This window comes from Chrysemys picta, chromosome 1 (genome assembly GCF_011386835.1).
Source record: "Chrysemys picta bellii isolate R12L10 chromosome 1, ASM1138683v2, whole genome shotgun sequence".
Lineage (NCBI taxonomy): Eukaryota > Metazoa > Chordata > Testudines > Emydidae > Chrysemys > Chrysemys picta.
In genome coordinates, this window is record NC_088791.1 from 65,600,965 (window position 1) to 65,625,680 (window position 24,716).

The following is a 24,716-nucleotide window of genomic DNA, read 5'->3' on the forward strand; positions in this document are numbered from 1 at the left end:
TGTCAGCGTTAAAGAATCCACACTCATCCAGCAGGGACTGTACAGGATCCTGGAAGAGCTGGTGACAGCACTGCACGAGAAGTTAGAGACAATGGAACAAAATGCAGTTGCGGAACCCTCAGAAAATGAGTCACCTAGCCTCACTGTTTTAATGCTCTAGGACAGTGTTTTATAATCCTGTGTGGAATTCCACAAACTAAATGCAGCGTCAGAGTTTGCTTTGTAAAGTTTCCACTTTTTTACATAGGTTTACATTTCCTGCAATGCCAGTGATGAAGTCCAAATACTAAAATAGACCTGAAAGTAAGCTCATACTCTAGGGTGTGTGATCATAATATTTTCCAAAAGCTGCAATATAGAGGGTCTAGGCTTTTGCTGAGGAAACCACAGCTTGCAAAGTTATCTCCAGTCCAGTCAAACTAGTTTCACTAGTACTCTGAGTCTCCCCTATTTTATTTGCCATCTGTGGAAGAGTAAAGGCAGCCTCGGCAGAGGCCCAGCTGAGATTTCCTTCCTCCATATCACAAGGCCCTGACCAAAGGTACTTGCCTGATGGCTAGTGAGTCTTTGTGTTCTCAGTCATCTTTCCCTCTTTCTCTTAGGGCCACAATACCCTAAAGAAAACCCAATCAGGCAAAATAAATTACACCTCTACCCCGATATAACGCGACCCAATATAACACGAATTCAGATATAACGCGGTAAAGCAGCGCTCCGGGGGGATGGAGCTGCGCACTCTGGTGGATCAAAGCAAGTTCGATATAACGCGGTTTCACCTATAACGCGGTAAGATTTTTTGGCTCCCAAGGACAGCGTTATATCGAGGTAGAGGTGTATAATGATGTGCAGCTGGGAATAGAAAGCCATGGAAAATTAAAAAGTGACAAACTTCCTTGGAAAAAAAAGGCAAGAAAGTGCACTTGGCAGAGAAAATTTGTTCAGGAGCAGTGGACTGACCGGGCACTGAGATTCCCCTTTTCTCTCAACTTTTTCCAATGGTCTGAAACATCTTCCCTTAAAGATATAGCATCTAATAAGACTAGATACTTGTCATTTGCACTAAGGTAAGATATTAATTTAATCAATAGAAAAGATAACCATCAAACTCCAGTGATTGATCCAGAAGCTCATTATTTTATTTAACACTTTCTATTTATGTTAACCTCTCTTTCATGCGTCAACAAATCCAGCTATTAAAACAACTTGGTAATCTTTTCCTGCAATTCTGTACATCATAAATCAAACTATTACACCTCAAAAAATTCCATATGTGACTCAACCCTCTAATTCCAACCCACAAAAACATTTCTTCTGGCCCATGTAGCTGAAAAAGAAATAAAAGCTGATTATAGGTAGGTAACTACTTAAAGCACGGCAAAACTCCCAAAATTATTCAAGGGACCAAGAGTATACTTATAAGGGTGAAGTGCTAGGACTTAAGTGCAATACAAGAAAGTCACAAAATAATATTACTGACCATTTCTAGGAGTACTAGAAAAAAATTATATATATATATGTGTGTGTGTGTCTCTCTCTCTCTCTATATATATATATATCTTCCTACTGTATTTTCCACTGCATGCATCCGATGAAATGGGTTTTAGCCCACGAAAGCTTATGCTCAAATAAATTTGTTAGTCTCTAAGGTGCCACAAGTACTCCTCGTTGTTTTTACTGATACAGACTGATACGGCTACCACTCAGAAAAAAAACTGTATTGTAAAATTTAAACCAAAAATATTGAAAAAAAGTGATTTTTCGCAACAATTCTACTTTGAAATATAGGCACCACTTTTAGCATTCAATAATGCTGCTAGCTAACAAAGAGGAGGCACAATCAAACTAAGAGGTGAGGATCTCAAGGTTTTTTGTTTGTTTGTTTGTTTGTTTTTAAAATACCGAAAGAGTTTAAACAGTCATTACAGCTGGAGACCAGCACAAACAAGAGAGACTATAGTTATGCTGAAATATTCATATGTACCAATTTGATTAACAGAATTCAAATATAAAATACTGTGCAATTCCATCACTGCAGCCAACATACTATATTAAAGACATTTGGAGAACAACTAGAACACATTTCTGTGAATTCCAGTATCTAAATACAAATTAATACACCAATCCGTGGCAGAGAACAGCATAAACCAATTCCAGAATAAAATTTAAGTGAAGCATTGCCATTATCCAAATTCTCTACTGTATGCAGTTTTTGCTGCATGCAGGGTTTGCTGGATGACAGGTTTGTCAGAATCAGGCCAACTCAACACTAACCCTGACTGCTCTAAACCAGTGGTTTTCAAACTTTTTTCTGGCAACCCAGTTGAAGAAAATTGTTGATGCCCGTGACCCAACGGAGCAGGGGATGAGGGATTTGGGGTGTGGGAGGGGCTCAGTGCTGGGGCAGAGGCTTGGGGTAAGGGCTGTGGGATGGGACCAGGAATGAGGGGTTCAGGGTGTGGGAGGAAGCTCTGAGCTGGGGCAGGGCTCTGGGCTGGGGGTGCAGGCTCTGGAGTGGGGCCGGGAATGAGGGATTTGGGGTGAAGGAGGGGGATCCAGGTTTGGGGGGCTCAGGGCTGGGGCAGGGGATTGGGGCACGGGGTTACCTCGGGTGGCTCCCCATCAGCAGTGCAGCGGGGGTGCTAAGGCAGGCTTCCTGCCTGTCCCGGCACTGCGGACAGCCCTGCGCCCTGGAAGCGGCCAACAGCAGCTCTGGCTCCTAGGCAGAGACGCGTAAGCGGCTCCGCACGGCTCTCGCCCGCAGGCACCGCCCCCCCCAATTCCTGGCCAATGGGAGTGCAAAGCCAGTTCTTGGGGCAGGGATAGCATGTGGAGCCCTATGGCCCCCCAACCTAGGAGCCGGACCTGCTGCTGGCCACTTCCAGGGCGCAGCGCGGTGTTGGAACAGGTAGGGACTAGCCTGCCTTGGCTGGGCAGCACCACTGATGGGACTTTTAACGGCCTGGTCAGCAGTGCTGACCAGAGCCACCACGACCAGTGCCTTACATTCCACGACCCAGTACTGGGTCGCGACCCACAGTTTGAAAACCACTGCTCTAAACTGTGCCAGTTGGTAAAGGACCTTGAGGCCATCCACTAGCTGGGGATTACTAGAGAATAACAGTGATCTGACCACATCCCCTTCTGCCCCTGGCATGTTCCCTATGCTGGGATGTGGGAAGAGGGTGTCATAAAAGTCAGCTATGCTGGTCCTACACCAACTGAGAACTCCCTCATGCCAGGGAAATCTCAGCTGGTGAGTTTTGGTTAGTTGCAGGCATTCTTATGCTCCCTGAATGCATCAAAGAATCTAGCTTGTTATTCTTTCTTTTATTCTTTTGTGCTGCTTTGTGAACACTTGGCCATACCGAGAAAATGGCTCTCGCTACGTCATTGCTATTCTTAGATTCCAAGGCTACAAGAGACCATTGTGATAATCTAGTCCAGGGGTGGCCAACCTGTGCCTGAGAAGGAGCCAGAATTTGCCAATGTACATTGCCAAAAGAGCCACAGTATTATGTCAGCAGCCCACATCTGCTCCCCTGCCCCGCCTGCCAGCCACCCCGCCCATCAGTGCCTCCCCTCCCTCCCTGTGCCTCACGCAGGATGCAGGAGTCTCTGGGGGGGTGAGGAGACAAGGGAGGGTGTGGCAGGCTCGGGAAAGCAGGCGGGAAGGGACAGGGACTTGGGAGAAGGGGTGAAGTGGGGGCAAGGCCTGTGGCAGAGGCAGGGGTTGAACAGTAAGCATTGGAAAATTGGCACCTGTAGCCCTAGAGTCGGTGTCTATGCAAGGAGCCACATAACCTCTGAAGAGCCACCTGCAGCTCCGGAGCCACAGGTTGGCCACCCCTGATCTAGTGTGACCTCCTTTATAACACCTGTCATAGAACTTTCCAGAGCATATCTTTTAAAAAAACATCCAATCTTGATTTTAAAATGGTCTATGATGGAGAATCCACCATAACCCTTGGTAAATTGTTCCAATGTTTAATGACCCTCACTATCAAAAATGTACACCTTATTTCCATGCTGAATTTGTCTAGCTTTAACTTCCAGCCAATGGAATGCGTTATTTTGTCTTTGTCTTCTAGATTGAAGGGTACATTATTAAATCTTTGTTCCCCATGTAGATGCTTACAGACTGTAATCAAGCCACCACATTGAACTTTTTGAGTCTATCTACTGAGCTTAACAAAGAGAAAAGTCTATCACTATAAGGCAGGTTTTCTAATACTTTAATCATTCTTGTGGCTCTTCTCTGAGCCCTCTCCAATTTTATCAACATCCTTCTTGGATTCTGGGCACCAGAACTAGACAGGTATTCCAGCAGTGGTCACACCAGTGTCAAATACAGAGGTAAAATAACCTCTCTATTCCAACCTGAGATTCCCCTCTTTGTGCATCCCAAGATTGCATTAGTTCTTTTGGCTATAGCATCACACTCAGAGGTCATGTTTAACTGATTATCCACCATGACCCCCAAATCTTTTTCAGAGTCACTGCTTCCCAGGATAGAGTCCCCATCCTAAAAGTGTGGCCTACATTTTTTGTTCTTAGATGTTTACATTTAGCTATATTAAAACATATATTGTTTGCTTGCACCCAGTATACTAAACAATCCAGATCACTTTAATCAGTGACCTGTCCTCTTCATTATTTAGCAATCCCCATATTTATGTGTCAGCTGCAAACTGTACCAGTGACGATTTCTTCCAGGTCATTGATAAAAATGCTAAATAGCATAGGGCCAAGAACTAATCCCTGCAGGACCCTGACCCTGCCAGCAGGTAGGGGATCTTGGGGGACAACTACTGCACTGGTGGGGTGCAAAATAAACTTTATTAAGAAAATGCAAAAAACAGGGAAAATTCAATAGTGAGGGGTACGGAGTTTGTTAAGGTAGACAATTGGGGAGGGGTTTCTTTTAGTAAATAGGATAGGGGGTTTCAATAGTGGGGTCCAATACAGTGGGGTCCAATACAGTTGGTAACCAATTAACACTGAAGTATAAATGTAACAGGTAGCTAACAGTTCCTATGTAAAAGGTGTGTCACAGCAGCATATAACCAACTAACAGTTATGGGTAAAATGTGTTAAATAACCAACAACTCTAGGTAAAATATGTCACAGTGGTGTAAATGTAAAATGTGAGGTGTGTTAGAGAGAAAAAGGGTAACCAATGGGGTTTTATGCTAGACTAGGGTTACCATTCGTCCGGATTTACCCGGACATGTCCTCCTTTTGTGTGCTAAAAATAGCGTCCGGGGGGAATTTGTAAAGCACTCACAATGTCCGGGATTTCCCCCTCCCCCGGCAGAGCAGAGCGAGCGGCTGGGAGGGCTGCAGGAAAGTCCCGGGCTGGACTCCGGAGCAGCTTCCTCCTCCCACCCCCCCCTCCCTGCATTCTGAGCCGGCCGGCAGCTCCTCCTCCTGCAGCCCGCTCCGGCAGCCCTGTGCAGGGCCAGGGACCGGGTTTTGTGTTGTGCAGGGGAGCTCAGCCATGTGTCCGGCTGGCACAGAGCCCAACACCCTGTTCTGAGCAGCAGGGTAAGGGGGGGCAGGAGAAGGGACAGGGAGGTTCTGGAGGGGGCAGTCAAGAAACGGGGGGGGGGCTTTTGGAGGGGAGTGGAGAACGTTTTGGGCAGTCAGGGTACAGGTAGGGGGTAGGGTCCTGGGGGGCAGTTGGGGGGGGATCTTAGGAGGGGGCAGTTAGGGGACAAGGAACAGGGAGTCTTAGGTAGGGGGTGGGGTTCTGGAGGGCAGTTAGGAGCAGGGGTCCCAGGAGGGGGCAGTCAGGGGACAAGGAGCGGGGGGTAGGGGGCTGGGAGTTCTGGGGGGGAGCTGTCAGGGGGCAGGAGTGGGGAGAGGGATCGGAGCAGTCAGGGGACAGGGAGCAGAGGGGTTTAGATGGGTTGGGAGTTCTGGGGGGGCTGTCAGGGGGCAGGAGTGTGGAGAGGGATCGGAGCAGTCAGGGGACAGGGAGCAGAGGGGTTTAGATGGGTTGGGAGTTCTGGGGGGGGCTGTCAGGGGGTGGGGGTGTGGATAAGGGTTGGGGCAGTCAGGGGACAAGAGGCAAGGAGGCTTAGATAGGGAGTGGAGTCCCGGGGGGCAGTTAGGGGCAGGGGTCCCAAGAGGGGGTAGTCAGGGGACAAGGAACGGGGGGAGGGTTGGGGGTTCTGGGGGGGCGGGAAGTGGGAGGGGCAGGGGCGGGGCTAGGGCGGGGCTCCTCCCGTCCTCTTTTTTGCTTGTTGAAATATGGTAACCCTATGCTAGACTTCAGTAATACAAGTGAGGTTTGACAGCAGCAGGAGCGGGGTGAGCACGTGGGGGAAGGGATTAAAAGAGAGAGAGAGAGAGAGAGAGAGAGAGAGAGAAAGGCAGTGGTAGAGGAGTGAGGTTGGGGGATGGGGGAAAAGAGGAGCACGTGGTGGAGCAGAGACCAAAGGTAGAGGCGCTGCGGAGGGAGATTTAAACTCAGGGGGACACAGAGAGCAGACAGGCTGCAAGTTTAAACAGCAGAGAGACTGCAACGAGTGACTGGGGAGCTCGGGGGGAGACACCGGCAAGCTCGGGGGGGGGAGGTTAGGGCAGCGGGAAGACAGACTTAACCACAATTATACAGAACACAGTAAAATCTTATCTATGATCTAACTTAACCAAGACTACAGAAATTAGCAAGTAACAGAACACAATGCAACAATTTTTTTTAAACCTAACTTACAGAGCACAATACAAACAATTCTTTAAACCTAACTTAACCACAGCTATGCAAAATGAAATGACAACTTATCTAGACTAAGAACCTGATTCTAATAGGTGCACCTTACACTATGCCGCTTCTTTGATCGGAAGGGGGAGCAGTTCCGGAGGGCAGAGTGGTGTGTGCCCAGGGTACAGCCCCGGGGGGTGGGGGGGAGGTGTTAACTCGTGGTGGCTGCAGCAGTGGGGTGGCTGCAAGCCAGCAGCCCAGGATACAGTCCAGGAAGGCACAGCCTAGCAGCAGCAAAGGCGCTGCGGAGCAAGAAACAGATTACAGATACAGACCAAGGAGTTAACTTGGGTCTGTCTGCTGGGGAAACAAGGCCAGCAGCTAGGACAGGGGGAGTTTGCAAGAGGGAGTTCTTACCAATCCCCAGGAGAGCAGCAAGCACAGAGACAGGAACGGCAGTAGCATTGGAGGATGGAGAGAGGACTCGATTCGCTTACAATAATCAGGAGATTTCCAGGCACAAATTTGTTGTTCGTGGGAGGGGAGTTTAAAAACGGGGGGTATGCTCAAAAACAAACGAGAGCAGGGAGAGGGCCCCCCAAAGACCCCAGCTAATCAGACCAGGTGGCAAAGCAAGGACCTTCTCCGAGGTCTGATCAGAAAATGTCCGGCTTTAAAGGTAAACTCAGGCAGTTTCCCACCAGTACTTTTGATTGGCTCCTCTTGACACAGGGGAGGAGAGAAGGCAGGGAAAGGCTGCAGGTAAGCATAGGCATGCCTGGGCATGTTCTGAGCCACAGGTAGGACTCATATGCTTAATTAGTTGGCCACTTCAGGTCTTGCATTTCTGGGCAGCGCCCCCCCCCCACCGAGCCCGGGTCTGAACAAAGGAACCAAACAAAGAAGCAAGAAGCCCCCTCCCTAGGCAGAGCAATGGCTCCAGTTAGTCTGTACAAGCCATTCCTATGAATAGGGCTGTGACTTTAGTTAGCACAATGGCTGGGAGGGGTGGCCACACAGGACAAACAGAGGAGAGGGGAAAAAGGAATGCAGCAGGGGGACAGCTATAACAGACAGACCCAACTGGAAACACACCCATTCAGTGACGATTACCCATTCACAATTACATTTTGAGACCTATCAGTTAGTCAGTTTTTAATCCATTTACCATGTGCCATGTTAATTTTATATTGTTCTAGTTCTTTAACTGAGATGTCATGTGGTACCAAGTCAAACACCTTATAGAAGTCTCTAATGTCAACACTATTACCTTTATCAACCAAACTTGTAATCTCACCAAAAAAAAAATATTAAGCTAGTTCGACAGGATCTATTTTCCATAAACCGATGTTGATTTGCATTAATTACATTATCCTTCTTTAATACTTTATCAATCAAGTCCTGTATCAGCCACTCCATTATCTTGCCCAGAATTGATGTCAGGCTGACAGGGTTATAGTTACCTGGGTCATCCTGTTTTCCCTTTCTAAAAAAATGGCACTACATTAGCTTTCTTCCAGTCTTCTGAGACTGCTTAAGTGCTTCAAGACTTATTGAAAAAAAAAAATCAATATTAATGGTCCTGTGAGCGCCTCAGCCAGCTCTTTTAAAACTCTTGGATTAAAGTTATCTGGACCTGCTGGTTTTAAAATGTCTAACTTTAATAGCTTCTGTTTAACATCCTCCAGAGATATGAGTGGAATGGAAAGAGTGTTATCACCACCATTTAATTAGACTATATCATCTGTTTTTTCCCAAATACAGAACAGAAATGTATATTGAACACATCTGCCTTTTCTGCATCATTACTGATAACTCTGCCATTTCCATCTAATAATGGACCAATACCATTGTCAGCATTCTTTTTGTTCCTAATCTATTTTTAAAAATCCTTCTTATTGTCCTTAACTCTGCTGGCCATAGATTCCTCCTTGTTTCCCTTTGATTCATTTATAAATTTTCTATAGTTCATAACTTCTAATTTCTATGAACTTTCCCTTTCTTCCATTTGTTTATATACACACACACACACATTATATATATTTAATTTGTATAGCTGCCTTCTTCCCTCTAAACCAGTTCAGTTTTTTAACCACCATGGCCTTCTTCTTCAGTTGGGTCTGACTTCATTGAGTTAACTCTGCATTGATCACCCAGGTCTGAGCACCTGGGTTAGCCCAGCCCAGGCGTGAGCAGACACACCACAAAGCCACACTAGAGTTACTATGTTCTCACTGGTGCTGTACGTACCCACCTACATCACTAGGAATAATAGGGACATATCCAGGGCCGGCACCAGCGAAGGAAGCAGGTGCCAGGGGCAGCCAATAGAAAGGGGCGGCACGTCTGGGTCTGCGGCGACAATTCGGCGGCAGCTCAATCGCTCCTCTTCAGTCTTTGGTGGCGGGTCCTTCAATCGGTTTTTTTTTTTTTCCTTCACCGCTTGGGGCAGCAAAAAAGCTGGAACTGGCCTTGGGCATATCCCATGATACTTTGTGCTGCAGTAAGCTGAGCTTCTAAAATTCTTTCCCAGTGAATTGTTGGTGAACTTGTCAGTTCTTCTGGGCATCCAGGGGGAACTGTGGGAAGGCCTTGGAGGACTATCAGCACTTGAGTGATTTAGCCTATGTCCTCACTACAAAATGGCAGGTTACTTCCCTGAGTGAAAGCCTCACTCAAGTTGTAGCCTACAGCCCCAGACGAGCCAATTAGCCTGGGGTTGAAAGTGCCACTAAACTCAGGTGAGAGGGATTTATGTGCATACAAGAAAGGAGCTGGGGCAATGCCTGAATCAGAGTCCAAGTTAATTTGCAGTGAAGATATACTCACAGACATACTTTGAAAGAGCTATAAGTTTAGGAAAGCTGTGTCACAACTCTTCATCGCTCCAAAACTCCAATTGTCATGTCTTTGATGTAACATGCAGATGCACAGAACTTGAAAGTTGCACCCTGTGAGCATGCAGCTTTATTTCCAATTGTAATATCATCAGTTATATGAATTCATTTGAAAGTTTTACTGCTAAAGGTGGTACAAAGACATCCTTCAAATATTGGACCCCAAATTGGGAAAAACTATCTTCTTCTCCCACAGCCTGTCCCTCACTTTCTTGGAGTGCAATGTTGTTACAGTTTATCATTTGTTTTACTGAAAATATTTGAATTCTTCATTATGAGTCATTGCACTTTTTTCCCCTCACTTGTTTTTGATCAGTGCAGGAGATGCATCACATGACAGTCCTGTACCTAAGATTGCAAGATAGAGGAAATTTTCAAATTCAAGGTGAGCTTTGTAAATGGCTCTTCATTTGCTGTAGTGAAAGCATAATCATCCAATAAGTCATAGGCTAGGTCTTCACTTGCAGTGCTGCAGCTGCACTGTTGTAGCGCTTTAGTCTAGACCAGTGGTTCCCAAATTGGGGTTCGTGAACCTCTGGGGGTTCGCGAAATGTTACAGAGGGTTCTCGGGAAAAAATTCCCTAATGGTGGACAGAGCTGTCCCTAGAAACCCAGGGCAGCATGGGGCCAGTAGCCTGGAGCCCCTGGACTTCCAAGAGCTAAGCAGATCAGAACAAGCATATCTATCACACTGAGGAGATTTAAACTTCAAGACTCCTTATAAGAAATGGAAAGGGAGGTGGATATTTTTTGCTGTTTTTAAAATTAAATAGGCAGCTAATATTGTTTTTAAAATTATTATGAAGAACAAGTTTAAGCTTTGTTGTAACGTGCGTTGTTTGCCTGGACTGCTCAAGACCTGAATGCTTGTGTAGGAGGAACTCTGAGTTGGCTTCTTAAATACCTTCATGCTGTTTCACATCTGATACTCCTTGATGAAACATAGGAGCCTTGTTTTATAACAGGCTTATTCAAAGTGATACAAGCTATGAAAGTAAGATCTTGGAAGAGTGTTGCCGTTTTCACAATGTAGTAAAAATACTATAATGATAAATAATAATTAATAATAAATAGTGTGTAATAAGCGTGTCATAAAAACAAATTATATTTCCAAGATCACTGCTTTTATAATTTAAACTCAGGTAAAGGAGAAAATTCCTGGAAATATTCATCTTTAAGAGGGGGTTCGTGAGACACAACATTTTAGTGAAAGGGGTTCACAGATTGTTAAAGTTTGGGAACCACTGGTCTAGACACTCACTTACAGTTACGAGAGGGGTTCTCCCATGGCTGTAGTTAATCCACCTCCCTGAAAGGCAGAAAGATTGACAGAAAAATGCTTCCATTGACTTAGCACTGTCTACACTGGTCAACTTAACTACATGTTCAGGGGTGTGGATTTTTCAAACCCCTGAGCAATGTAGCTGGGCCATTCTAATTTTTTAAGTGTAGACTTTGGCCTCATGTGCAGGGACCTATCTTTTCTATATGTCTGCAAAGTGCTAAGTACACCTATGGTGAAATATAAGTAATTATTAGTGAAGGAGAATATCCAATACTTGTCAATCGCAGTAGGATTTTTATTATCTCTGTAAGCTACAATAAGTCACTAAAGGGCAACATAGTCACCCACACGCATGCTCTATTACAGGGGTGGGCAAACTCTGGCCTGCGGGCTGTGTCTGGCCCATCAGAACTTTTAATCTGGCTCTCAAGCTCCCCCCAAGAAGTGGGGTTGGGGGCTTGTCCTGCTCCAGCCGGGTAGCGGGGTCAGGGGCTTTCTGCGCAGCTCCTGGAAACAGTGGCATGTCTTCCCTGTGGCTCCTATGTGTAGGGGCGGCCAGGGAGCTCTTCACGCTGCCCCCGCCCCAAGCACCGCCCCCGAAACTCCCATTGGCTGGGAACCGTGGCTAATGGCAACTGCAGGGGCGGTGCCTGCGGATAGAGCAGTGCACAGAGCCACCTGGCTGGTGCCGTGCCTCCACTTAGGAGCAGGAGTGGGGACATGCCGCTGCTTCTGGGAGATGCTTGAGGTAAGTGCCGTCTGGAGCCTGCACCCCTGAACCCGCACCCTCCCCCACCTCAAATCCCTGCTCCCACCCTCTGAACCCCTTGGTCCCAATCCAGAGCACCCACCTACACCCTAACCCCCTCATCCCCAGCCCCACCCCAGAGCCTGCACTCCCAGTTAGAGTCCTCACCCCTCCCTGCACCCCAACCCCCAGTTCTGTGAGCATTCATGGCCCGCCATACAATTTCTATACCCAGATGTGGCCCTCAGGCCAAAAAGTTTGCCCACCCTGTTCTATTATATCACAACATGTTTTGCTCTCTCTTTGGGGCTCCACAGTTCATAAATATTTCCTTCCTGCAAGACCCACACTAAAATGCTGTCTTCACTGAGGCTTCAGATTTGTCCTTCTGTGGACTCTTAACACACCAAATGCCACCAAATGATTGTTAATGATACATGGTATCCACCTGAATTTTTCTGTTTATGCCTTTTTCATAAAGGATGCATTGTCCGTTACAATGCTGGCGATGATGCCGAAATCAGTTCCCAATAAAATCTATTGACTACAATGGAGATAGTATCTGGCCCTTAATAATGACTTGTACCACCGTTGTGAATGAAAGGGATTGCATAATCTTAAAATGTGAGAAGGCTGGGATTGTGTAACACATGTGCCTAACAGGGAGATATCTCTTTAAGAGACCCACTGGGGTGGGGGGGGAGGTAAGAATGAGCTGTGTCTGGCTCATTGTTTTTTGTTTGTTTGTTTACATTCTTTAACATTTGTTTATTTGTAATGGGACAAACTGTTAATCAAAAATATGTATTAAAAATTGATATTTTGTTTGTGAAAAGGCCCAATCATACAACTCTTAGATGCATGCAAGTCTCATTGAATTCAGTGGCAGTTTGGCATACACCAAGACCGCAGAGTTACATAGCATTAAGGAAAACAAAGGGAGAAGAGTGTTATGGAAATACTGATCATGATATTTAGAAAAACCATGTGATTAGTGCCGCTATATTAATGTGATCCATATAACTGCTATTCTTCAGAAAAATTAAGGATTTTGATTAGAGTTCTTTTAAACTCACTATTCCCTTCGTACTGTGTGTGTGTGTGTGTGTGTGTGTATGTATTTTTTATGGCTACAGGAGGATCACTCTCCTGTAGCCATCTGGTCCAACCCTATCACAAAATATATATATATATATATATTTTGTGATAGGGTTGGACCAGATGGCTACAGGAGAGTGATCCTATTGGGAGCCAGAAAGTGACCGCCCGCCCACTGCTAAAGGACCTCCCCCCAGCCTAAGGGGAGGATCCACAGGGCCTGGAAGCTCATTGTTCCTACTGGGATCCAGGAAGTGGGCAGGCTCACCGCTAAAGGATTCCCCCCTCCCCCCCTCCCCCAGCCTAAGGGGGGAATCCACAGGACCAGGAAGCTAATTGTTGCTGGGCAGATTAAGCACTCCACATGCAGAAGCTTCTGGAATTGGGTGTGGTAGTTTTGGGTCTGCTCCAATAGGTTCCCTGTTGCTGGAGTCAGACTCCATGAGGGCAAGCAGTCAGGGCAGCTGCTTTGCAGAAGGCCATGTGCCCTGTGTGAGTTGGGAGAAGCTGAGCCCAGGAGCAGAAAGCAGACTGTTGTCCCTAACTCTGAAGCATTTTGCAGCAGGCTATTGATACGCTTAACCCTCTAACAGGGAAGCATGGGAAATGCTAATTATAGCAAGGGGAAATTGGGAGGGAAAAATAACTTCTATTTTAATTGTAGGCTTTGAATGTTTTGATTTTAGCTAAACTGATCTAGTTAAATTGTCTCAACTAGTCTGATTCACCAACTTTTCTTTAAATGTAGTAATGGAGAAAGTCATTTATATTTTCTATTCTCAGTTTTGTATTTTCTTGTAACAGGGTTTTCTTTAAATCTATACACTTAACAGAGTGATTGGTTAATCAGTTAGCTGACTGGCTAGCAGTGATTTCAGCAGAGGAAGAATCTGCATGGATTCCAACTGAAGATTCTTACAAGCAAGTGGAGGGAAGATGTTGTTTTAGACTCAGCAAACTGTATAGATTTGGTAATCAAAGACTAACTGAGACTTAGATGAACTAAACCTAAGCTTTTGGGAACTTTCAGTTTCTTCTCACTGTATTTCTGTGGGGACTGGACTGTTCAGATTTTAATTTGTTTTCTTTATGTATAACTGAAGATAATTAACTGCGGATTATAAAATAGCCATGTCATGCTGTAAAAATTAGATTATTTGTTTATCATAAAATTTTATAAAGTTATTTAATTAAATGCATTTGTTTAGTTCTTTTTGGGACTTGAATGTGGGGAGGTTGACCCTGTGCAATCCTTGCTGAAAATCCTTAGAGACTGAACTATGGGTCTCCAGCTACTTTCTATGGGAGTTTTTTTGTTTTTGTTTTTAAGGCACTGGAGACGGGAACTGAAGTGAACTCTAGTCCACACAAAGGTTACAACTGCATGACATCAGATGTGATTTTATTTGTTCCAATCAAGTTAAGTAATTACACCTATGTTATTTCACCATGCTGTTTGCATCCTCCTGCTCTACCTCAGTTATGTATTTTGATATTTTTTTTATGACTGTCAATAGAACTATGACCTACTATGAGCTAGATTCATTACAGGGTGAAGAAATCTGCCTTCCTCCCGCACTCACTTGAATCGTGAAATTAGGATAATTTTTCAAGCAGCCCTGAAACTAGAAACTTCGCTGTTTTACATCTTCATTTTTTAAATGTTTGATAAACTGAATTGCACAATACAAATACTTTGATTAAAATAGTTTTAAATGATTTTTAATCAGATTTGACAGCTTTTTATTTAATCAAAGCAGAGAATTTTCTTCTAATAGAAATGTAGGAATTGCCATTCTAGATCAGACCAATGGTCCATTTAATCCAGTATCCGGTCTCTGACAGTGACCACTACAAGGTACTTCAGAAGAAGGTGCAAAACAGAATCTGGCAAGAACAGGGCAGTGGGCAATTACAAAAGATAGGTTTATGCTACTGCCATTTTACTTTCATTGGAAGGTGTCACAAGATAGAGGCCTTTAAAAAAAATTGGCATATCCCAATTTCTGAAGCATGTCTCTGAAGCATGTTTTAAAAGAAATCTTGATGCTATCTTAATTTTTTCTTGGCAGGTTCTTTGACTTTCCTATGTCAGGCTCTTTCAGCCTCAGACTTTAACAATCATTATAAAAGGTGTTGAAAATATTGAGGAAATAGATCTTAAGGCTGACATCTCTCTAAATCAAGCAAATTACACTTGGTCCAAAACAAGAGAAGTATTTAATTCTGAAGAAATAATTCAATCCTTTTCAATTTTATAGCCAGAGTTGGTAGCACTGCATATAGTTGAAGTTGCCTGATACTTTCCACTATAAGATCCCATTTTCACTTGCTCATAGCTTTGCTAAACTTTAAGTGCTTGGGCTGAAAGTTTCCATGCTGGGTGTCTGCCATAGGCTGTTTTTTGTTTAGTTTAGTTTAGTTTAGTTTGTTTTGAATTTTCAGCTAAAATGGGTCAGCTGTTTCCAAGAATGAAAATGGGGGAAACAGAAAATACACCATTTTGCCCATGTTAACAAATATTATTACAACTGCCATGCTGAGAAGCTCTAGCACCTCAATGCTTTTGGAGCAGGGACTTGAAATTTGGCTGGACATTGGGGTGGTGGAGAGGAAAAAGAAATCACACTGGTGCCTTGGGATAATTCAGTCAAATTTGGGTAAATGAGGAGTTTTTGAAAAAAGTCTCAGTTCACAAATGTTCAGTAGAGATCTGTTGGAGTTGGGCCACCAAATTCTTTGAGGATTTTTCTGTATGCACTGAACATGCACCATCCCAGGAATGCAGAGGCTGAGCAGGACTTTCCCTGTAATTGCTTCTTCCAGCTCCTGAGGGCTACAGTGGCCCCAGGCAAAGGAAGTGAGAGCAGGGAGACTCTTTTCTGTGCTGTACATACTCCCTCTGCTGACACCAGCCTGGAGAGATGGAGGGTTGGATTTTCATTGTTGCCAATTTTTGCAATTTTATTGTAAATCTTTCAATATTTGCTATTTTTCTTAAAGTCCTAGCTCCTGGAGAGATGTGATTGGGTGAGAATCTCAGTTTTCATTTTTTTATTTAAAAAAATAGTACATTTCTAGTCCTCATGGTTGTGGCAAAAAGCCTGAAATGAAAATATGATTCAAATGCACCCAAAGGCTCAGAAACCATATGAGAAATAAAAACATTAAACAAATCTTATGATTTTAAAGCTACTATTGTGATTTTGGGGGTCAGACTTATGATTTTTGAACACTTGGTTGGAAATGTTGTTACTCCTACAGAAAAATATGTATATTTTACAGGGCTATATTGATCACTGTTAAAATACAATGGGCCTTAGACAAATGTAAGTCACATTTTAATAAAGCAGTTAGAGCGTGCATTTGTTGTGCATTTAAAAGTTGCACACTAAAACTCACACTGACTTCAGTGGATGGAATGAAGGATCGGACCCTTAATTGTAGAATATTTGTAAAGCATTTTAAAGATGAAGTCATAAGCATCAAGTCGTCTTTTTCTTGTAATAACCCAGTTATTTGAATGACTATGTTTGGTTCATTCTGCCGATTAAAAATTGTCAGTAAAACTTTATATTACTAACTAAAGTAAATTGTAGTCCCTGCAATTAAAATTTAGGAGATTTCAGAACATAATACTTATATAGAACTTTTCATCAGTAGTGCTTAAAGGCCCAGATCCTCTAAGGTATTTAGGCATCTAATTCCCACTGAAATCAAGGGGCACAGGGCAAATGTTATCCCCATTTTATAGATGGAGAAACAGGACAACTGAGAGATGAAGAGATACGCCAAAGGTCAGTGGCAGTCAGGGACAAAACCCAGGATTCCTGCTGACGTGATGTATGAATTAATTTTTAAAAAGGCTAAATTTTTAGCCAAAAATTACAAACATAGGGATATACATAAGGAAAAGTATTCCAGTCTGTACAGGAGTTTGCCGGGGCTCGACCCGCTCTGGGGCGGCGGGGAGCCACACCGACTCACTACCTGCTGGGGCTTGAGTGCTTTGTCTGGCTGCAGGGTCTCGCCCGGCAGCCCTTGCAGTCCTGAAAGATACAGGAAGCCCGACCCTGGCTCAGGGTGGGCACCAACATTATGGCAGGGCTCAGACCCTTAGTCAGGGTTGAGCAACAGTAATAGGCCTGAGCCTCAACAGGCCTGGGAGAGGGGGAGACTGCCACCCACAGGTGGGTGGCAGGGGGGACGCAGGCCCTCCCTCTCCACTGCGTCCCACTGCCCTACCAGCAGCAAAAGACCCGCTGTTTCGTCAGTGGGGATCCTGGCCGCAACATACTGACATCGCCTCTGGCAGTGCTGCAGCCAGACTGGGGTCGGCTGCCCCCAGGCTACTTCCACATTCCCCCTCTGGGCCTACCTGGGTGCTGGCATCAGCCTCGGGGGGATCCTGGACCATGGGTTCATCCGGCCAGGGGTTGTTTGGCAAGTCTGGGAGCGCCTCCGGATAGGAGGCGCAGGGCAGGCCCGGCGGCTCCTCAGGGTAGCGGGCGCAGGGCAGGCTATGGGGAGCGTGAGTGCATCTCCCAATAAACAAGAGTATTTTAAAGTCTTCCTATGAGAATGCCTGTTGCATGTCATTGCAGAGTTGGGGTTGGGATACAGCAAATACTCTGTTCTCTCCTCGCTCCTTCACTTGTGTCTTTCCATTGTAAATGCATCAGGCAGGAGCCTGATCTACAGTTGTACAATGCCCTGGACATTTACAGAACTAATGATTACCACCAAATTTAGTCTTCAGTGAAGGATTTGTCCATACCAAGTTGCAGGTTTTAAACATCAGTTATTTTTACTGTAGCTCTGTTTGTGGATGTATGCTCTGTTTTTGTTTTTTTAACAATGAGAATGGTGTTTGCTTTTCATACTTACATAACTCAAATCGCTGAAAAGAATTTGCTCAAATTTAAACAAACACCAAAGCACATTTAGGCAGACCTCAAGCATGGACATGGACAAGTTCAACCCCAAAAGGTAAATGTTATGAGCATGCAAGAACAGAGGCTTACATGAAAAATAGCCTGCCATTTTATCTTTAGCAGGCACAAACACACGTTTAAGGGGACTACTCGTAGTGTATAAAGTTAAAGGTTTAAGTCTTTGCAGGACTGGGGGCTAATATTGTATTTCAGATACCTGTATGGTGATCATCTGTAAACTATTAAAACTTAAACAAGTAACTTTTTAAAAGGGCTTCTTATGGGGGAGGGAAGCAAAAGGGGAAGAGGAGAACCTGACATCACACAAATGTTGACTCAAAGACATTTTAAAATGCATGCAGTAATATATGACATGTCTATCTACAGCAGCTAGCAGGTGTTCGCTTTTATTTTCTCCTCAGAGATATAGCTTGTAATAAAACTTTGTGTACACACACCACACCCCCATACACATTCTATTTTAAAGTTTCATGTTTTCTATTCACCCCCTCAACATTTACATTTTTCCATTAAAAATCCTCTTTATTCTTTTTTGTTGTTTAACTAAATCCTTGCCTATTTTTAAGTATATCAAACACCTGTGTCATAGAGGAAGGTGTATCATCCACCTTCTGCAGCTGGAGAAACTGAGGCAGCAGCCACCCCGGACTGCCCCTCTACCTCGTGCGTCTCTCACCAGCCCCCTTCCCGCCCCACCCCATGTGACTGGCGAGTAGCTTTTCCTTTTGAGAAGAGGGATTTGGTGGGGATCACTGGCGTGAAAAGGCTCAGCCATGGGCTTGTCAGAACGTTGCACTCAGCGGGATGTCTCCAGCCCCTGAGCCTCCCATTACCCTGCTCAGCATTTCAGGCTGGTGGCCACGGCAGGGACCCTTTCTGCTGAAGGCTCAGCTGCCCCCTCCAACTAACCTTTCCTAGAGCAGATGAGACCGTCCATACCGCCCGGCTGCCTCCCGCAGAGCCTCAGGAGACAGGGAGACAGACCCGAACCCTTCTCACCCCCGCCCTCCCATGGGCGGGCCTCGGGGACCTGACTGGACGGCTCCTGCGTCAGTCAGCGGGCAGGGCACGGCCCCTGGGGGGGATTACACCGCCTGCGCCCGGACTGCAGCGCTTGTCCCGGGAGGTGCGGGCGCTGCCGTTGCTCCGAGCCGGAGCCATGCGGGTAGGAGCGCGCTCGGGGATGCTGCTGCCGGGAACTGGGGGTGGGGACGCCTCTCTCAGCCCGGGCGGGGCAACACCGGCACTGCACCCCTTCCCCGGCTTTGCCTTCCCCGGCGGGCTAACGGACACCGGCCGGCTTCAGCCCGGCGTCTAGAGCGAGGGGCGGTGGGACAAGGAGGCGCTGAGCCCCTGGGGCCCGCGGGCCGCGGCGAGCGGGGCTCCGTCCCCCGTGTCACACGGCGTCTCTGTTTGCTTCCAGGAGGCGGGCAGCCTGTGCCTGGCGCTCCTGCTCCCGGTGGTGGCCGGGTTGGAGTTCAGCTATCACCACAGCGAGCAGCTGGAGACCTTCCTGAAGGAGGTGCACCAGCAGCACCCCTCCATCACCGCCCTGCGCAGCATCGGGCGGTCCGTGGCAGGTAGGCTGCTGCCGGGCCAGCTCCAGGGCAGTTTGAGAGCTGGGGGGGCAGGGGGGGTCTGTCTGTTATAAAGCATTTGAAGAGCAGCCAAAATAAAAAGTCAGACAGTGTAAAGATGTTTATCCGTATGTTAATTCATTAATCTATGACGAATGGCTAGTGAAACCCACGTCTGATCTAACTGCACCTCCTTGACTTATGACTTCTAGCCAAACACTAAATAATTCTCAACTCAGTATTTTGTGCCCTGGAGCAGATGCTTTGATATTTGACATACTCAGGTAGTTGATTGCAGTACAAGTAAAGAGCTTGGCGACTACTCTATTTTTGTAGTGCCTAGCATCTGTCTACTTAAATCTGCCCCTTCAGCGAATTGTGTGTGTGTGTGTGTGTGTGTGTGTGTTTAAATTTAAATTGTTACTACAGCTTGAGAGACGCAAAATTCCTCAATGCAGCATTTAGTACAGTGTATATTAAACCACGATGTAACTTCTCCTTTGAAATATTGCTCTGAAGTTAGACAGTTCCTGGGCTACAACTTCAAAAATAGAGCTGATTCCAGTACACCTCTACCCGGATATAACGCTGTTCTCGGGAGCCAAAAAATCTTACCGTGTTATAGGTGAAATATGTCACACTTGCTTTGATACGCCGGAGTGCGCAGCCCCGCCCCCCCCAGCACTGCTTTACCTGAATTCGTGTTATATTGGGTCGTGTTATATCGGAGTAGAGGTGTATTTTTAAAATGGGTGTAAGATGTCCAACTTACTAAAAGTCCAAGCCAGTCAGAGCTACAACAATGATATTGTAATGTGTATTTTCTAATTTATGGATAACTTTAAAAGATATATATTCTTCCTGGATTCACTCACTAGTCCAACAAATACAAGACTGTAAAAAATACTTAGGTGCTGAAATCAAGACTATTGTGTCCCTCATTTAACACCGACTCTCAAACTCTTTGGGAAAATATAGCCAGTTACAGCTTGAGGCTTCTGCCTTTATGTAGATAGATTAGCTTGATTTATCTTTTAGATTTCAGCACTGTCTAAGATACACATAGCTGTGCCTGGGTTTTTTTATTTAAAGAAATTTAAAATCTCAGTTTAATAAGGACATTAGTGCGCACCTACATTTATGCATGTCTTGTCAAGTGTTCTGAAAAGAAATTTATGTACAGTACTTATCATTTGATCAAGGAACAATGAAATTATTCTAAGAAATACGGTATAAAGTTAGAGATGAGGAATTACATTCTTGAGAAACATCTGTTCACATAATCCTGATTAATCTGTTTTTGCTTAAGCAAGAGCAATTGTAGCAATGATCAAATCTATGATTGTGTTCTAGATAAAGCTGCATCATTATAGGCAGATTAGCATGAAGAATTATAGTAGCTAGAGTTGCTCTTTCATGTATGGTTAAAAATAAAGGTAAATGTGTGACTTCATATTTTCTGACTGCAACAGTACTTGTCTGGAAGAGAATTTGATTTTTAAAGTCCAGTCTCTTCTGTTTTGGCTAGATATCAATCATCATTGGTATTAACTGTGAAAGCAGCTGCCAGACCACTCACTCTCTCTTGATTTAAGGAAATAACTGATCAGCAAGTAATGTTAATGCACTTTTAATATTTGTATCTTGAGGGATTTTAACTGTTAAATATAGAGCCAAATCCTGCCTTCATTGCCATCCCGGGACCGCACAGGCTTCTGTGTGGCGAAACTAAAGTTGAACTTGGACCCTCTCACAAGACTAAACTTTTCTAACTTAAGTGCTTAAAATATGGCCCCTAAATAAATATTTAGGCACCTGAAAAATCAGATCCCTTCATTTTAGAAGAACTGAGCACGCACAACTCCCATTGACTTAAAACCCTAAACTGGAAATGCACTTATCCTTTGTCAGTGAGCAAAGATTACCAAGGATTTTGGCATCCCTTTTCCCTGCTCTGCTTAAGCACATGGGAGAGGTGGGAGCCAAAAGTGTTGTCTCAGGAGCGCCCCCCTGCTCTGCCTGCTAAACTTTTTTCATTTTGCATGATGGGAGAAGCACTTTGCTCCCTGCCCTTCCTAAGCACTTTAAGCAGAGTAGTGAAAGAAGTAGATAGGCACTGAACAATGTATCAATCCCACATAGAGCAGGGTGGGGCAGACAAATGGAGAAGATCGGGAACCCGGCAGGAGAAGACAGCAGTATTGCATTTTTCATCCACCACAAGTATTTGGAGGAGTGGGGGGAAGTGGTATCTCAGGCCTTGGCTACACTTGCAAGTTGCAGCGCTGTAAAGCCGCCCCCAGTGCTGTAACTCACTCCCCGTCCACACTGGCAAGGTATTTGCAGCGCTGTATCTCCTTGGTTGCAGCGCTGCATGTACTCCACCTCTCCGAGAGGAATAGCGAGTGCAGTGCTGCCGCTGCAGCGCCAGTGTGGCCACCCAATGCACTGTGAATGGCCTCCAGAATTATTCGACAGTATCCCACAATGCCTGTTCTAGCCACTCGGGTCATCAGTTCAAACTCTACTGCCCTGGCCTCAGGTAACCAACCATGTGACCGACCCTTTACATTCCCCGGGAATTTTAAAAATCCCCTTCCTGTTTGCTCAGCCCAGCGTGGCGTGGAGTGCTATCAGCGAATCTTTCCAGGTGCCCATGCCTCCACGCGCCAAGTGAGCCCCAGCATGGAGCAATGGCGAGTTGCTGGACCTCATCAGTGTTTGGGGGGAGGAAGCTGTCCAGTCCCAGCTGCGCTCCAGCCGTAGGAATTACGATACCTTCGGGAAGGTATCAAAGGACATGATGGAAAGGGGCCAGGACCGGGACGCCCTGCAGTGCAGGATTAAAGTCAAGGAGCTGCGGAATGCCTACCGCAAAGCCCGCAACGCAAACGGCCGCTCGGGTGCTCCCCCCGCGATCTGCAGATTCTACAAGGAGCTAGATGCGATACTTGGGGTTAACCCCACCTCCACTCCGAGCACCACCATGGACACGTCAGAGCCGGTGTGGTGGGGGGGAGGAGGAAGAGGAGGAGGAGGAGGAAAATGGGAGTGGTGGTGGTGGGCCGGATGGAGACACCCCAGAATCCCTGGAGCCATGCAGCCAGGAGCTCTTCTCGAGCCAGGAGGATGGTAACCAGTCGCAGCAGCCGGTACTTGGTGGAGGACAAACAGAAGAGCAGGTTCCCGGTAAGCATTTTTTTTTTTCCCGGGAAGGAATTTTTTCGGTGCGGGCTCTTTGGGAGAGGAGGATTAAGCATGCATGCCTAGATGTGGAGTAGTGCATTGATGTGGTTTATCACATCGCGGTAATCAGCCTCGGTAATCTCTTCGAATGTCTCATCCAGAACATGTGCAATGCGCTTGCGCAGGTTTATAGGGAGAGCCACCGTGCTCCTTGTCCCAGCCAGGCTAACGTGTCCACGCCACTGTGCCGCGAGGGGCGGGGGGACCATTGCTGCACACAGGCAAGCTGCATATGGGCCAGGGCGGAAGCTGCATTGCAGTAGAAGACCCTCCCTTGCTTCCCAGGTCACCCTCAGCAGCGAGATATCGTCCAGGACAACTCCTGTGGAAAATGTTGGGACAGTGTTCAGTGTAGGTGCCCCCTGAAGCTGTTGGCTCTCCCCAAGGCACAGAAACCCAGAGGACAGTGCAGCTCTGAAACAATCAGTCCCCATTACTCACCATTTTGAGGCTCCCGTGGGATATGTGTGCTCTGTTTCGGACGGGAAAATTATGCTATTGCGTAGACCCTGTGTGTTTTCTACTCCTTAAGTGCGGGGGGAATCATTACTCTGTCAGGTATAAACAATGCTGCCTCTGTTAAATGTTACGTTTTGCCTATACAGCTGCATCAACCTTGAGACCTCAGCCGTCCCTCTTATCACCTGCTCAGAGATTGCAAAGACTCAGGAAGAGACCGTGAAAAAGCAAAGAAGACCTGCTGCAAGAAGTGATGCGGTAATCTATTAAAGAGAACGAGAAGGCACAGGACTGGAGGGAGAGAGAAAGCAGGATCTGCCAGGAAAACGCAGCGCACCGGCGGCAAAGCACTGATAGGCTCATCAGCATCCTGGAGCGCCAAGCAGATGCTAACCAGGAGCTGGTAGCCATGCAGAAAGAGAAGCAGTACCGAAAACGCAAACGCCACCCCCCCTACAGCCCTTGTCCCAAAAATTTCCATTGTGCCCCACTGTCACCTCCAACCCACTTTCCCCAACTTCCGTGTTCTTCATGCCACCCGCTGCCTCAAACACCAGTATCTTCAGCACCCAACCCTGAAGACCATGACCCTTACCCTCTGCACTCAACTCAACATCACCATGCAGTATAGCTGCCCTGAAGTGCAGCACTCACTGCACAGCACACCAGACAGGACATACACGAATCTGTGATTGTACTGTTCCCCACTCCACTTCCTTGTTTCTTTTCAATAAATCATTTATTGAAAAGAAAAAAAAATTGATTCTTTGGCTTTGAAAACATTCTTTATTATTGCATAAAGTAAAAGACTCCTTAGCCTGGGAAATAAACAGGCACTGCAAGTCTGCTTGTCTGCTAAGAAGACACTGATTCCTAAAGATTGGAACTACTGCACTTCACTCCCGTGCAGGGCACCAGATATCACTGCTGGTTTTCAGCCTCAAATTGCTCCCTCAAGGCATCCCTAATCCTTGCAGCCCCGCGCTGGGCCCCTGTAATAGCCCTGCTCTCTGGCTGTGCAAATTCAGCCTCCAGGTGTTGAACCTCGGAGGTCCATGCCTGAGTGAAGCTTTCACCCCTCCCTTCACAAATAGTATGGAGGGCACAGCATGCGGATATAACCGTGGGGATGCTGCTTTCGGCCAAGTCCAGCTTCCCGTACAGAAATCGCCAGCGGGCCTTTAAACGGCCAAAGGCACACTCCACAGTCATTCGGCACCGGCTCAGCCTGTTCCTTGCTGCTGTCAAGGCTCCCTGTGTAGGGTTTCATGAGCCATGGCATTAACGGGTAAGTGGGATCTCCAAGGATCACAATGGGCATTTCAACTTCCCCTACCGTGATCCTCCGCTTGGGGGAAAAAAGTCCCGGCCTGCATCTTCCTGAACAGCCAAGTGTTCCGAAAGATGTGTGCGTCATGCACCTTTCCAGGCCAGCCTGTGTTAATGTCAATGAAACACCCACGGTGATCCACAAGCGCCTGGAGAACCATAGAGGAATGCCCCTTCCGATTAACGTACTCGGATCCTTGGTGGGGTGGTGCCAGAATAGGAATGTGCGTCCCATCTATCGCCCCTCCACAGTTAGGGAACCCCATTTGTGCAAAGCCATCCACTATTTCCTGCACGTTACCCAGAGTCACGGTTCTTCTGAGTAGGATGCGATTAATGGCCTTGCAAACTTGCATCAACACGATTCCAACGGTCGACTTTCCCACTCCAAACTGATTTGCGACCGACCGGTAGCT

At 46.1% G+C, this 24,716-nt stretch overlaps 2 long non-coding RNA genes across 2 annotated transcripts in view; one reads left to right on the forward strand and one right to left on the reverse strand.

The window, feature by feature from the left end:
* LOC122174679 (uncharacterized) overlaps positions 1-18,722 on the reverse strand; it is a 41,214-nt gene extending 22,492 nt beyond the window's left edge. Inside the window, exons 1-2 of the long non-coding RNA XR_006176831.2 lie at positions 18,599-18,722; positions 8,961-9,951 (exon numbers count right to left, since the gene is read on the reverse strand). This is a non-coding gene — a long non-coding RNA (uncharacterized LOC122174679). The remainder of the gene's footprint in view (positions 1-8,960; positions 9,952-18,598) is intronic.
* Positions 1-23,730, forward strand: part of LOC135975932 (uncharacterized) — a 76,110-nt gene extending 52,380 nt beyond the window's left edge. Inside the window, exons 2-6 of the long non-coding RNA XR_010593147.1 lie at positions 9,920-9,988; positions 14,065-18,854; positions 19,113-19,269; positions 21,878-22,455; positions 23,118-23,730. This is a non-coding gene — a long non-coding RNA (uncharacterized LOC135975932). The remainder of the gene's footprint in view (positions 1-9,919; positions 9,989-14,064; positions 18,855-19,112; positions 19,270-21,877; positions 22,456-23,117) is intronic.
* The last annotated feature ends 986 nt before the right edge of the window (positions 23,731-24,716 follow it).